Consider the following 16,961-nt stretch of genomic DNA (forward strand, 5'->3'; position numbering starts at 1 on the left):
TAAACACAATCTAAAAGCAGTTAGGACAAAGTAGATGACTAAACAGATATAAAAAATAAGCGCTAGAAAGTGGTAGAAAGCAGAAAAAACAAGCTAAACACGGAGACAGTGATTCCTCCAAGGTCCGGATCAGGAGTCAGGATTTCCCACAAGGGTTAGCGGCAAGCATTAGGGTCAGGGGATTAGGTAAAGGTCAGAAATGGAGTCAGGCTGAGAAATGCTTACTAAATGTTCTGTTTCAATACGCAGGGTCAGAACTAGGTCTAGTTTATGGTTGGACCTATATCTATGAGTTGGACCTATAACATTTTAAATAAATCCCAAAGCATCTAAGATTGATTTAAACACAGTTCTAAGGGGGTCCTGAGTCTTTTCAAAGTGAATATTGAAATCTCCAACAATCAAAGCCTTATCAGTAGAGACAGCTACTTCTGAAAAGTCAGCAATTTCACAAAAATTGCATTTCAAGAAAATCTGTATAAGGTCCAGGAGGATGATGGACTGTAATAAGCAGAAAAGAGTGCTGCTTTCTAGAAGCCAGAAAAAAGCCTGCCACTTTAAGGCTAAGCACTTGAATGATTTAGCTTCATAACCTGAGTTTAGGATTATACCTAGAACTGAATCATAGATTGAGGCTACGCCGCCGCCACGACCAGACCTTAGTGGAAAACTGCAGTAGTTAAAGCCTGGGGGAGTCTATTCATTCACAGCAATAATTTATTAGGTTTAACCCACGTTTCACAAAGACAGTGAACTGAGGGGGTTTACAGTAATCATTTCATTGACAATGACAGCTTTACGTGCTAGAGACTGTACGTTTAACAGCCCAAACTTAACACAGGAGTTGCTAGTACTCGAACATCACGAAGCGCTAATGTTGAGTCTAATCAGGTTGTTAAAGACCCCAGGCGGCTCAGGCGAAGCCCATCTCTACGGTAGAGGGCTGGATGCTCCCGAAACCTCTCCCAGATGTCTAAGAAGTCTGCTCCAACGCTGACGCACCAATCCCGAAGCCAGCAGTGGAGAGACGGCTGAACGGCTCGCTCCCTCAACCGTACGTGGGCATGGGGCCGGAGACGATGATCCTGGCGTCCATCTTCTTCCGGACGGTGTGATACCAGAAGCGTGCGGAAGTGCTACTTCAGAACCTCGCTGTGGAGACGACGTTTGTTCCAACGTGGAGAACCACGGTGCCAACGGCCCCCAGCCTCGTCTTCTGTTGGTAGAGCCCGCTACTCCAACAGCCACTGGATCTGCCGGTCCAGCAGGGCAAGCTCCTTGCTGAGCGTTCGAAGAGCACGTTCCTCCACGGTCACCATGTTCCTCGAGGTAAACAAACACACAGAAACACAATCGACGGATGGTGAGACGAAGGAACGTGAAGCAAGAGGTCGCAGTTGGCACAAAGATTACAATAACAACTAGCTAAGAGAAATAAGCAAAAGCGAAGACGAAGGAATATCAACTGAGGCTGAGGAGTAACAAGTAATTTTTTCAAGTAATAAGAGAGCAAACAATCAAACAGCAGGTGAGCGAGCGTACGACCTGTCCACCAGAACCGGAAACACTTGCAGAGTTCATAGCTTTCTGAATCTGCACCCAACATGTTGCACAGCTGGACTGTAAAACCTTTATGTGTGTATTGGGGAATGTGGGGATGGGTCATTTATGCTTGATTTAAATATTAGAAATGTAAGAAGAAATCACAGGTAATAACTTTTTAAAATTTGACTCTGTGGTTTTACACAGTTTGTAGAAATTCACTTAATGAAGAATTCAATCTTTAAATGAATCAAATGCATCAATAAAGTCAAAGTTCAAATCTGTTTAAATACATATTACATATTTTCTAGCAGTTCTTATTTTTTAAATGCATTATTGACAGTATTTGATAGAGATATATCAGCATAACTAAAGTCTTTTTGTTAAATTGCAGAAGATTCTGCTATTTTTGTCAGTAAAGTTGAATGTTTTCCATTTATTCAGATTTTGTCAATATGTGCATCTATTTATAACTCTTGCAGTTTATCAGTTTGACCACATGGTGACATCCAAGCTCCCTCCATGAGGTCAATTCCAAAGGGATTCCTTCTCACTATATAGAAGTGCACTCTTCTATTTGAGTGAACGGCTTCTGTGCCCTTAATAGTGAGTGATTGGAGGCTGAATATTAAAGACATTGTATTAGACTCTCGAGAGCAGAAGCTGATGTTGTGTGTTTTTGCTTTATAAGAGTGAACTCCATAGAGAGGGAGAGTGTCCTTTCCTTCACATTGAACTGAACTAAAATCCATCAGAACACTAAACTACTGACAACTTTTTCAAGAAATGAGAGAATGTCGTTCCTGTAATATTGTCTAGTGATGGCTTTAAAAGTGCCGAGGCAGATTAAGTAGGCAGTCCTAGATTTGAATATTTTAATGTGAAATATTACAACACAAACACTGACAGTCTCATCTCATTGGTTTGTTCATCTCCTCCTGGATGGTAGATGGTTATACAGTGTGTGGCTGGAGTGAAAGGTGTCCCTAATGAAGCTGCAATCTCCTTCCACACACAGTGCTGGTGAGGAACGTCTCTCATGAAAGGGGAACTTATATGCTTATATTGAGATATGATGTCCTGAGCATTTCTCACCACCTATTGCAGAGCCTCAGTCTGCCACAGTGGAGCTGCCGTATCCCACTGTCACACAGAGAGTCTGCAGGACACAGAACTACACAACCGCACATACTGGGGTCTTTTTATTAGGATGTCCCAAAACCGAATTACAAATGCAGGTGTTGATTTCCAGGTCTGGTGGGATGACCATTTTGAAGGCGGAGGAAAAGTCGATGAACAGCGTACAGATATAGGTGTTTCTATTGTGTAGTCAGTTTAGGGCTTCTCCCTTATATAGTGCACATTATTGTACCCTATTGAGATACTACAGAGAACCTTTCAGCACAAGTACTTTTTTGTACCAGTTAAGGTACTATTAAGTTCCCCAAGAGGCTAAAATGCACCTTTAAATTATGGTACAACTGTGTCTCCTCTGCAAAAGGCACCAGCATGTGCTTTTAGATGTACCACCTCAGTGATGAGCCATTTTGGATCCTATAGTGACTAAAGACTACCAGAAATATCCACTCATGATCAAAATGTCTTTCTATACTGTTTATTTATAGAAAGTAAATAGTAAACATATTGAACTTTAGCATTAATTGAAAGAGCAACAGAAATAGAAATAAAATTAACAATGTTTATGGAGATTAAATTAAAAGAAACTGCACTCCATACCATTACAATATGACATTAACAGCAAATAAAACAATGAAACTAAGTAAAAAGGTTTTATTATACCAGCTTAAAAAAATCATATTTCATCCTGACACGGCAAAATGTACATAATGTAGTTCCACTTATATAAAAGAATATCAGCCTTATTAAAAAGAAAAACACCCACCAGAAGCTACATTTTACCACACAGAACCCACACAGTGTCCATGTTTAGTAAGTACGTGACCAAAACAATGGAATCACTTCAGTATGCAGACGGCCCGTTACACCAACATCATCAAGGGAGTACTTACATAATTTAGTGTAATATTAGACACACACTGAAGCACCTCCCCTTGAACCTGCACACCTCTGAGAGCATCACTGAATTTAAGAGTCTTCTGTAGGTCTGCTGGTGGAGATGAAAGTGGGGTGCTTACACTTTTGCTGAGCATCTCTTGAAGATCACCTAGGAGTCCTTTAGAGGAAAACTCCCAGCACTGTTTCAGCTGAAGCAGTGACAAATGTTCACCATCACAGGATGGATGGCATCAACCTCATCATACACTGTAACACAAAAGCAGAAAACACACAAAAGCTTCATTATGATGTTGCAATAAAGTGTAGAGATGAAGGCAGATCTCAGATCTCTTTCAGACAGAAAGACAGTAAAATGGATAGGCAGACAGTCAAAATAACAAATGGAAACACATGCAGTTGGAAAGGCAGGCAGAAAGACAGATAGACAGACAGGCAAGCAAAAAGACAGAGAGATGGAAAGACAGACCACCAGGCAGAGAGACAGGTGGAAAGACAGACAGCTGGAAAGAGAGACATAAAGAACAATGGACAGATGGAAAAACATGTAGTTGGAAAGACAGACAGACAGACACAAAGAAAGAGAAGTGGAATGACGGTTGATTTGACAGGCAGGCAGGCAGAAAGACAGATGTAAAGACAGGCAGAAAGAAAGACAGATGTAAAGACAGGCAGGCAGAAAGACAGATGTAAAGACAGGCAGAAAGAAAGACAGATGTAAAGACAGGCAGGCAGAAAGACAGGCAGATGTAAAGAGAGGGAGAAAAAAAAGAAAGACAGGCAGAAAATGAATGACAGGCAGTTTGAACAAATTATGGAAAGACATGGAAAGTCAGGCCAAAAGACTGACAGATAGACAGACAGGTAGTTGGAATGACAGGCAGGCAGACAGTTGAAAAAACAAATGGAAAGACATGCAGTTGGAATGAGAGCTATGAAAAGTCAGGCAGAAAGACAGACAGGCTGGCAGACTGGTTTAACTACACATATTTAGATGGAAACACAATACAGGCAGACAGAGAGAAAGAAGACAAAAGTGGAAAAGACAAGGACAGCTGGAAGGAGAGAGTTTAAAAGACAGACAGATGCACAGACAGGCAGGCAGAAACACGGACAGACAGGCAGAAAGAAAGAGAGATGGCACAACAGATGACAAGAGACAGTTGGATAGAGAGTTTAAAGGACAGGCAGGCAGAAAGACACACAGTTGGAAAGAAAGACAGGCAGAAAGGAAAGAAAGACAGGTAGAAAGACATTTAGTCAGATAGATAATACAAGCAGCCAGAAAGACAGACAGTTAAAATGACAGGTATGCGGAATAGGCAGGCAATTGAACAAAATGATGGAAAGACATGGAAAGGCAGGCAAAAAGACAGATAGAGGTGGAACGGAATGGAATGACAGCAAGGAAAAATATAGATGGGATAGATAAATACATAGATACAGAAATAATAAATACAGATAGATAAATACATAGATATTTAAAACACTATCCATTGATTAATCCTATGATCGGTTTGTTTGTCTTTCTATCTATCTATCTATCTATCTATCTATCTATCTATCTATTAATATATCTCTATTAATGTATCTTGTTAAATTCAATGATACTACCTATATAATCATCCATCCTCCTTCCTTCCATCCACCGTAGACTAATAGACAGACATATAGACACATAGATAGACAGATACTTCCATTCACTATAGTTTGATAGATAGATATCTAATCTTCCATCCATCTAAACCTCATTCCTCTTATCTATATATCCAGCTTTATATCCATCTATATATCTATCTATCTATCTATCTATCTATCTATCTATCTATCTATCTATCTATCTGTCTGTCTGTCTCTTTATGTATCCTTTTAAATTTAATGTTACTACCTATATAATCCTCCATCCCCCTTCTTTCCATCCACAGTAGACTAATAGATTCACCATAGATTAACAGATAGATACCTAAACTTCAATCCATCCAAACCTCCTTCCTTTCCGTCTATCTATTTTAACCGTTGTGTGACATGTCAGGTGATGTAGTATAAGCTGTACACAGCATATTCAGTATGCATATTCAATATAATAACATTTCCACATTGTAAATGATCCAGTTGTTAACTGTAGCTGAATGAATAAGATGTCATTGTTTATTAATATTGCAATGAAGCTTCAACATTAACAGGTGAATATAATTATTTTATAGTAAATGTATTATTTATGTAGCTAATTTATTATTAAATTGTGTGTTTGGACAATTGTTACGTTTCTTACATTTACTTCATCTCAATAATGTATTCATATTGCATTTCCATTATTTGATCAAATCAGATAACATGCTGTGTGTTATGAGTTGCCCAGAATGTCCACTAAAAGTTCAATATTTTGGTAAAATCTGCATTTTGGGATGATATGGTCAGCCATCCAAAAGCTATTAAAATGATTTCACACTTTAGCTAGAGCTGTTAAGGCTAGCTATATAAGAGGGGTAGTATGTTGTGTAGAATGCACTTTTTTGGAGCATTCTGATTAATGATTTAAAAGCTATTGAAAATATTTCATAAAGACGTATTACTGCAGTTTAGCAGAGTATGCCCATTTAAGAGTAGCATGTCATGTGGATTGCAAACCAGCCCCAAAATAATACAAAGTTATGGTAGAATATTTCTCTCTACAATGGTTTGAAGGTATTAACCTTTTTGCTTGCACAGTTATTAAAGACCAAGCTGAAGACAGACAGAAATACATGCTATGTAATAAATGCTATTATAGATGACTTTTAAGACTTCTGATGTATCCAAGCTGTTTTTTGTATTCACAACAAATACCTGAACAGCACCAAGGTTGTAATTAAAATAATGTTGTGCCAGTCACAACAACCAGAGATTTTGTAATATAAAGAAGATTAGAATAAAAAAGAAGATAAATGTCTCTGGAAATTTGTCTTTGGCTTCACCAGGTTGCACAAAATAAATAAATAGAAAAAGTGTACCTACAAAAACAACACACAAACACACCTAAGAGCACAAACCAGCTTCAAACCCTCCAGGTATCAGAATAATTACAGTACAACTAAAATTAGCTACATTTTCATCAAATCAATAAGGGACTTCAGGATTTCACTGAAGGAATTCAATAAGAAATACATTTAATATTCCTCTCCTGTTCCACATTGTAGAAAAGCAACATGCCTGGTTCATCCAATCAGATTAGACTTCATAATATTTAGGCCAATCATATCAGACCCTGATGTCAGTGAGTCTGTATTTCTGAGGTTGTATGTATTTGAGTGTTTTAGCACTTAGGTCATGCATGTGAAAAGATTAGTCAAAATGAAGTCACCTGCTTAGTTTTCATTTTGTGCAGCACATTCAATTAAGCTTTACTCAAATAGACATATAGACAAACTCACTGAGCACTTTATTAGGTACTTATTATTATTATTATTATTTTTATTATTATTATTATTATTGTACTAATACTGAGTAAGAGGTCCCTTTACACTCGAATTACAAATTCCACAAGATGATGGAAACATTTCTTTGAGATTCTGGTCAATAGAAAAGAGGTAGAAAAGAGTCAGTAGAAAATGGGTAAACCTTAGCTATGAAGGGAAGCACACGGTCAGCAACAATGCTCAGATTCGTTTATGCTAACTGTTGACTAAAGGCAGATTAGGTGCATGAATTCATGCTGCTTGTGCCAAATTCTGGCCTCCACATCTGTTCAGCTCAGCAGAACTCCAGGTGAATTAAACCAAGCTGAAGTTTTCCAGGCTTTAATTGTCCACTTTTGGTGAGCCTGTGCCCACAGCCTCAGCTTTCTTTTCCTGGCTGACAGAAATGGAAGCTTACTTGGTCTTAGGCTGTTTCTGTTTCAAGGTTCAATCTTTTCTGAGCTCTCTTATCAACAAGCCAATTTCATGTGCAGGAACTGCTGCTCACTAGATGTTTTCTTATTTCATTTTCCTTATTGCTTTATTCTGAGGAAACTCTAGAGCGTAACTCTAGAGTGCCCAAAGATCAGCAGTCATATAAATACTCAAACAAGCCCATCTGGCACCAACAATCATTCCATACCTGAAGCTGCTGAGCCATATCTGCATAATCTAAAGCATTGCACTGCTGTCCCGTAATTGAATAAGTTGAGGATAGCATGCATATATATATATATATATATATATATATATATATATATATATATATATATATATATATATATACACACACACGTATATATATATATATATATATATATATATATATATATATGTATATATATATATATATATATGCATGCTATGTGTACGTTAGGTATATCAATAAGTGTAGAACAGGTATTTGGTGTATAAGTTTGATTTCTTGGGGGATTTTCTGAGATCAACGCTCTACAGAACATTTGATTATCTCTTGGCAAGCTTCCACAGTTTTGGGTCATTGTCCATTTAAACACCTAATTTTGTCCACCACTGAGCTGATGGTTTGACAAGCTGGCAGAATTCGGGTTAGCGGTTTGCGACTCTTCATGGCAAAATTGTTCAGTTAAATTTGTTGATTTCGGAGTTGTCTGACCCAACGACTGTGGAAAACATTAAAAACCTCTGTAGAAACACTGTACACTGTAGAAAACGTCATTGGTCAGATATGACATTTAAGCTCTATCCATAAACATAAAGTCATGCAATAGTTTGGGCACCCATGGTCAACATTTCTGTTACTGAGAATAGTTGTGTAGATTTCTACTGGTCTCCAAATGGTATGAAGTTTAACATGCTGTAATTAATTTCCACAAAAGGCTACATGAGTTTAAGTGTCCTTTTCTGAGTTCATAATGTATGAGGCATTGATTGAGGCAGTGTTGGCTCAGCTGGTTAGAGCTCTGTGCTGTTGATGACAGGGTTGTGGGTTTGATACCCAGGCTTGGCAAGCTGCCACTGTTGGGCCCTTGACCAAAGCCCTTCACCCTCTCTGCTCCCTGGGCACTGGAGTTAGCTGCCCAGCACTCTGAGTGAGTGAGTGTGTGTGTGTGTGTGTGTGTGTGTGTTCACTACCACAGATGAGTCAAATGCAGAGGACACATTTCGCTGTACACAGTGCAGTGACAAAAACTTACACCTTCAATTAAGAAATGGCAACATAAAGTCAAGCTGAGAAAAAGAATTTTCTGAGAGAACTGCTTATAGGAAAGATTTGAAAGGAACAGTTTGTGCAAGACGGCTCAAGAATCTAACAGAACTAGACGTCTCTTTCAAGGAAGAACGTGTGGAAGGTCTCTAGCTGTGATATTTGCCAGAGGGGGTGTTACTAAGTGTGTCTGTAAATATGTGTGTATGTAATAGTATAACATATTAGTTTCTTTCTTTTATTTATGTATTTAATAAATACATAAATTAATAAATTACACTAGTAGTATTAATTACAGGATTCCTCTTTAACTACATTGTTATGGAGAATACCTAACACAAGAAGGTAACCCAGTAAACACAAACAAGTATGTTATGTCTGTTGTAGGTGTCATTACGAGATGTCCTCTGGAGCTTAAACTGAAGAAGGTCGACAGTGAGGTTCAATGGCAGGCAGTCATAACTTACAACAAGGAGAGTAAATACTTTTCTGACCCCTCATAGGTTGAAGGGTTTGTTAATAAAGGTCAGTACAATCACTAATAACACTTTTTGACAAAAGTCATATTAATATTAAGATGCATCTTTACATGTTCATAATTCCACTAACAAACACTTGATCTTAATTAGGAATTTGATTACAGCACATACCTGGATATTGAAGTATCTGTATTTGTTATTGACAGGAGTCTGCTGTATGATGAGAAAGCTACTATTCGGTGCCTTGCTACTAAACTGACTCAGGATCTGGTTGAACACATCAGACTGCATGAACCTGATTCAGCCTTCTTTAACCAACTTTAATAAGGTAATAAGGATTGAGGAAGATGGAGGGAGCTTTTCTGCTATTGGTCCATTCACCATGAACTTCTACCACAATATAAAGAACAACTTTAGGATTCAAATGATATCAAAAAGTAAAAAAAATTAAAAATAAAATTATTTTATTTATTGTAAAAATCCCCCCCAAAAAATTGTTAAAATATAAAGTTTTTGCAAGGCAGTGACAAAATACACAAATAAGTCATTAAACCAAGCAGACCAAATATTCTGAAATGTGCAAATCAATAATCTGATTTTTGAGTTACATCTGTTAGTTATAGCCTGTTGTAGCCTCTTTCAGACCAGGAACACTGAAAAGTGTCTAATAAAATAGTCTTTTTAGGTTGCTGACTTTATTCTATTTTTTTATATTGTTATAAAAAAAATAAAAAATGAAAGGAGATTATTTGGCCATGTGTGCTATTGAGGATATTACAGCCTGTGTGCTCAGCATCCTCATAAAAAAACAAAACAAAATCAAACTATGGTCACCCTACTTTCAGCTGATTTCCAAACTACAACTTTCACTATGAATTTCCCCACATGTGAACCTGATCCTTATCCATAAATAAAACTATAAAAAATCTGTTAGCTGTTAGCTGGCTAGATGCTAATAGTCAATTTAGCCTGGTAATCCCACAATGGAAGGCAGGCCTTTTAGCTATTTAAGGCTGCAGACTAGGCTTGCTGGGGTGGGTACTCCAATCGTATGCCAAGTTAAATCAGATTGTGGATCAGTTATGAATCTTTATTCGTTTAAATTTCCAATTATCCAATCAACCAAAATGTACTTTTATTTTTAAGTGAAATGAAGCAAAAGATGGGCAGATGCATTTGTTGGATACTCAGGTTCCAGTTCTGCTATTCTTTTAGGTGAGCTGAGGCAAATTATTACGTCCCACTTGAATCTGTCTGCATTCACGGTTGTTTGAATATTCTTCACGTCATATTGTTTTTGATGTATTTGATGCTATTTGATAATTATAGAAATCAGTAAAAGGCATTATCAATATATATGTACCAAGTACATTAATTCATAGTTTTAAAAAAATGAAAAAAATGAACACAAATGTAAGCGATCTCAAATCTCTTTTAGGTATCACTTCCTACGCTCTCAGACGCGATAAAGAAGCAGCTGCAGGAATCGAGAAAAGAGTTGAGTCGGTATAAGACTGGCCCTCCGCTAGACTCCGAGAACATTAGGGCGTTCTTTATAAATGTTAGTAACCACTTTCTCAAACTCACAAAGCCATCAACTTGAACATGGTTTAAACGTCTTTCTGTCTTTCATTGTTTTCGCAGTGCTTGATACAGTTTAATGACCAGATTACCTGTGTGGCATCTGGTGAAGGCAATCAAGGCAGCTTGTTTGTTCAACTTCGCTCAGAGTTCAAAAAGTGGAAGGACCATCTTGACAGTACAAAGGATGAGTGTAAGTGAACAGTTTTTGTGTTTTTCATAGGTGAAAAGCCAGTGGTCACAACCCTGTTCCAGGACATCTACTTTTCTGAGAAGTTTCCAAATAGGGTTGGGGATCTGATCCAGTTGAGCTTGAGCAGAATTCTGTAGGAAGGTAGATCTCCATGAGCAGGGATGGTGGCCAGTGGCCTGAAGGAACACTATTCCAGTAATTTTCAAACATATTTGTGTCCACACTTCTAATAACTGCAATTGACAATCCAACTTCCATGCAACTTTCATGGACTTACAGCTAATGCGAAACAATTAGCGTAGTTTTTGCTGTCATTTTGGAATGTTACCAACTTCACAATCCACTTCCAATTCAGGTATGAATCTATATATTGTTGCTGTCCAATCAAAAATGTGTATCCCTAAAATGGTTATTTTACAGGAGATGGCAAAAATGGTCTTAGCTTTGAATGGAGCTATTCCACTCAGAATATACAGAATTATTTACACAGTGAACAGAGCAGCTACAGGGTTCAAATGATAGAGGAAACCAAAAAACGAATAGAAATGGAGATACATGTTTTTCATTGGACAGCTTGTTTTTGTTCTTAAAATACTAAAATTAAAAGTTTTAAATGCACCACAGTTCAAAAGACGCTCCAGACTCTGGGGAAAGAATATGACCTGAAATACAGATCAAGAGAGCTGCCTGGCTTCAGTGATTATAACGTATTTGAGGTGGTGGTGCAGAGGCTTGTGATCCAACTAAGAGCACCAGCCATTGAGAGACTCAGGGTCATAAGAGGTATGTTGACACCACATACAACCACAATTTATACATTTATAATATCATAATTGTTTGATGTATAAATAGACTGTACAGTATGTACAGAACTACTGCTGTTTCAGTAAAGAAGAAATGCATTAATCAGTGGTATTTTTAGGTAAAAACAACTGCGTCAAGCTGGTGACCTCCCTGCCTCGCTAAACTGTTGCATTCATGCTTTTCCAGCTTTTACTGCATTGTCTTTCACTTGCTGTTGGTTTTTTGGGGTTCTCTTTTTAGTCTCCTCTTTAGGAGGTGAAACACATGCTTCACAGGGTTAATGTGATTGACTTGATCATTCTAAAAACTTCTACTTGTTTGCCATTGGGTCATTGTCTTGCTGCTTGATGACATTTTCCCAATTTAGATTGAAGCATTGCTCTGATGGCAGACCTTTGAATTTATTTGGCTTCATCATGAGTTTCTTCATCAATAAAGAATAGTGAGCTCATTCCAGAAGCAGCCATGGAGGCCTAATTCATGACACTACATACGTTGTGCTTGACTGATGAGCTCATGATCTTTTCTTTCTCCACACTTAAAAAAAAAGGGTTGAGGTTACTCTTTGTCTCATTAGTCCATAAAACTTCCAAAGCCTTTGTTGTATATCTCTAAATGTCTTGACCAGTTCCTGGCTGATTTGCATCTTGCTGTATGGCCTCTATATTTCTGCTCTTCAAAGTCTATTTTGAATAGTTATACCTTCTGCCCTCTGGAAGTAGTTTGAGATGTCTCTGTCTCTATTTATTTCTGTATTTCGTGCTTGTAGTGTTTTGGTTCCTTCTAAAGGTTTCTTGGTGTGCTCACTTGGGACTGGCACACGGATCTCTATAAAGCAGCTTTGTGACATTGGCTGTTGCTAAAAACACTATATAAATAAATTATAATTTGAGTATATACTACTACATACAAACTACTTCTGTAGCCCATTAAACTGATAACATAATATGAACAGCCTTCACAAAATATGTAAAAAATATGTTGTCAGGTGTGGTAGTTAAAGTGCTTAGTGGCCCCATTCATGTAACCCTTTTTATTTCCCAGTACTGTTTACAAAGAAAGAGCTCTATTTCTTAATGCTCTTATTCCACAATTCACTGTAGGATTAGTGACATGAAAGACTGTAGAAAAAGGGGAAATAGGAACCCACATGAGGTTCCCCAAATAGAACATGGCCATTGTCACCCATGAAGTTAACCTACACTCTACGTTTATTACAACCTACTGCCTCTGTGCTGAGCTTTATAAAATTGTCGTTTTGTGTTTAAACACTTTAATGTAACATAACTTTGATGAAAAACATAATATAATAATTAATTTATGCTCAAATGCATGTTTTGTGAGGGGAGGCCATCTGTGCATGGATAGCTAGAGCATGGCTGCATCTGCTTATCAAGCATAACAATGTCTAAAAAAGCAAGATCAGTCAAACTGTGATCAGTCCTGATTCTTCTTGGCCTTTCCACTGTCTTCAGCACTGTCAGCCAAAAAGTGTTCCTGTCCATCCTCTTGTAATCATCAGCTCTACATGGAAATTGGCCCATTTTTTCTCTTTATTCTAGTTCTGCTGGCAATGTAATGTCCACTCATTGCTTTTCCTACCACTGTTGATTATTGTAATTACACTCAACTAAACATTTCCTTCTTGCTTTTTGAGACTCAGGTTTTCAGTCCCACCCTGGCTTGTCTGGCTGATGTCTCATTATGGACCACATGAAGCTAAATAACAGCAAGATAATGTTGGACATCCCTGATACGATCCTGCCATCTCATTGAAGTGTCTCATCACTTGGCCATTCAGTCTCAGCTGATCTTGCAAGCCTGTTGTAACTCCCGACCTGATGGCAATCATTAAGGCTTGGCCTGTTAAGCTTCAATTATGGCTCAGCTTACCCTACAGCTTATACATGAGACACATGTCCTGGCACCCAAGTGTTGGAACAAATGAATCCAGCTGTCTGAACAACACAGTGCCTCACTTCAAACGCTGACTAAAGACCTGTTACTTTGAGAAATAGTCTTCTGTAGCATTTATGTGAGAGGGTATAAAAGTGCAGAGGTGGTAGAAATCCACAAGACCCATACTTCAGTAAAAGTACAAATATTCCAGTTAGAAAATACTAAAGTAAAAGTTAAAATATGATTCATGTTTTATATTCAAGTAATAGTATAAAAGTCTAAAAGGACAGACTAAGAAACTGGTGGTAAATTTACAGTTTATCCAGATAACTGGTGAAATGTTCAACTCTTCATGTTGTCCATTAAGGTTTGGTAGGACAAGAATCCTTAAGTAAAGTACAGATCCTTCAAAACTCTACTTAAGCACAGTAAGAAAGTACTGATACACTGTTAGTTGCAACCTCTGTAAAAAAGCCATGCAGTATTAGGGCTGACATGGACTACATATTAAAAAAGGACATACGAGTACCAAGACAAAAGCTCCATAGTGGTCTTTGGTGATACTTTCATTAGTCAGTCTAAGCTTAGTAAGAGAAACTTCTGCACATTTTATGTAATTTGACAGTAATTTTATGGACCATTATCCATGTCTGAACTTGTCTACTGTATTGCAGAGACCATCCAGAAACAGTTCTCCGTTGTGTCTAAAACCCGCTTCCCCAACTATCCCCTCCTCCAGTGTTCTGCCACTGTAAATATTATCGTTAGGATGAAGAATATTTCCATAATTCTGCAATTTCACGAATAGCTTTTAATTGCTGTACTGACACTTTGTTCTCTAACTGCTTCTTTCTGCTTTTCCAGAACATGATAAACCACATTCAGTCAAAGCAAGAAGCCAAATTGGAGCAGAGAATTAGGGAGCAGTTTGAGATGGAGCAGCTGGTCTACACTCAGGATAGCACCTACTTTAAAATCTTGAACGAAATTGGTTTTGCTGGGACAGGAGCTTCAGAAGATAAATGAGCTTGACAGTCGGAACAAGTACCCTGAAATGCTGTCTGCTTATTATGAGGTATGTTAAAGTGAACTCCTTGAACCCTGTACGTAGGCCTGCACTTCAGTTATTCACCCTCATAACTGCATTACTTTGATAATTAACATCAGTTTCACACACACTAAAATCGGACCATGTGGGATTCAAGATATGCTGTTAATAAACTACCTAATGATTCATATTAATTAGGATTAATAACAAAGCAGTATATCTAAGGTTTAAAAGGGTAATAGATATTAAAGGACCCATGGAAACAAGCACCCTGGATATTTAGATACATTTGCCTTACCTGTCAGGGTAAGACGTTCATCACTCTCTTGAAATCTACTTTCTGTTTGTGTCCATTCTTGCTCTTCTACCACTACATTTGTGCTCCTTGTCCAATCAGAGCACTGACATAAGCTCAAATCTATGTGCAACTGGTTCAACAGACAAGAACACTGGGACATGTTGACTAACCAAAACCTCCAGACAGTCTCAATCTTTGAACAGCAGGTGAAAGTTCTAAGATCTATGAAATGTGCACTCAATTCAAATGACTGGTGTAATCCTTACCTAACAGGATTGCACTGGTACAGAGGCAAGGGTACACATAACCAAGTATTTAATATAAATAATAATACTATTTTTTAAAGATTCGCTTGCTGACACCTTCAGGTCAATTGAGGTAAGTGTTTTGGCAAGGACCAGCTTTATCCATTAATCACAACACAAAATAGAGACTGAGTGAGACATACACCGATCGACCATAACATTAGTACCACTGAAAGGTGAATAAAAAAAATGATTATCTTCCTCTACAGTGGCATCTGTCAAGGGGTGGGATGTATTAGGCAGCGAGTGAACAGTCAGTTCTTGAAGGTGATGATGCGATAAAAGCAGGGAAACTGGTCAAGCATTAGAGTCTGAGCCGCTTTGACAAAGGGCAGAATTGTGATGGCTAGACGACTGGGTTAGAACATCTACAAGCTTCAACATCAGGCAGGTCTTTTGGGGTATTCCTGGTACACAGTGGTCAGTTCCTACCAGAAGTGATCCAAGAAAGGACAACAGGTGAACTGGCGACAGGGTCATGGACACCTAAGGTTCACTGATGCTCATGGAGGCCTCATCTCACAACCTGCAGGATTAAATAAAGGATCTGCTGCTAACGTCTTGTTGCTAGATACCACAGGACACCTTCAGAGGTCTTGTGAAGTCCATGCCTCGAATGGTCAAATCTGTTGTGGCAGCACAACTGAGACCTAGTCAATATTAGGCAGGTGGTACTAATGATATGGCTGATATCTCTTTCACTGGCTTGTAAGTTGAATGTAAATGTGTTTGTGAATGATAGCTTGTTGAAATTGAATCAACAGGGAAACACTAAACCCTGAAATTCTAGTCAATTTTATAGTGCTTAAGCCACATTGATCACTATGCACTATGGCGCAGGGGTTGCAGGTTCGAATCCCAAGCCATGCCGCTGTGTCATCAGCGTCTGGAGTCAGAGAGAGCACAATCGGCTGTGTTCTCTCCAGGGGAGTAGATGGTGCTATGTATGTATCAGAGGAGATGGGTCTTCTTAGGGATACATTTGGATAAACAAATGTAATAAATAAATAAATAAATAAATAAAGATCAACAACTATGTTATCATGTGTCCCCTCATGTCAGATCGTAGTGCAGTGGCTGGCTGACCAGGTGCCCATGCTGATCCGATACTTCATGCTGAAGGAGTCTGCTCAGCTGCTCTGCAGTGAGATGCTGTCGTTAATAGATGGTGCCAATCTTAAAGAGAGGAGGAGTCGGATGTCAGCAGGTACCGCATCATCGTGCAGAACCGCATAGACCGTCTCACCACTGCTCAGCACAAGCTGAATACTTTGTTTGAAGAAGAGGACCCTGGATCAGAGCCAATACATTTTTCAAAAGTACAGTGGTATTTTAGCTGTCAGTATTAAATGTAATGAAATAAATAAATAAATGTAACCAAGAATATCCTGCCCAAAAATAAATAAAGAAGAAAAAATAAATAAATAAAATAAATTATTGCATATATATATATATATTGTATATTGTATATATATATATATATATATATATACACATATGGTAGAACACTGTCCTTGATGTCATGGCTAGATATAAGTATGTACGTGTCTTAATCTAAATTAATATATTTAAATACTTTCAGTCAGATATGATGTTAAGGTGAGTTTTAGTTCTCCGTTTCTAAAATATGTTTGTTAAATTTATAATAAATGTTCAA

The 16,961-nt window shown here is 38.0% G+C and overlaps 1 pseudogene; it reads left to right on the forward strand.

Annotated features, from left to right (window-relative positions):
- Positions 1–16,653, forward strand: part of LOC140574531 (interferon-induced GTP-binding protein Mx3-like) — a 101,275-nt pseudogene extending 84,622 nt beyond the window's left edge.
- Positions 16,654–16,961: the final 308 nt, after the last annotated feature.

This window comes from Salminus brasiliensis, chromosome 12, assembly GCF_030463535.1.
Source record: "Salminus brasiliensis chromosome 12, fSalBra1.hap2, whole genome shotgun sequence".
Taxonomy (NCBI): domain Eukaryota; kingdom Metazoa; phylum Chordata; class Actinopteri; order Characiformes; family Bryconidae; genus Salminus; species Salminus brasiliensis.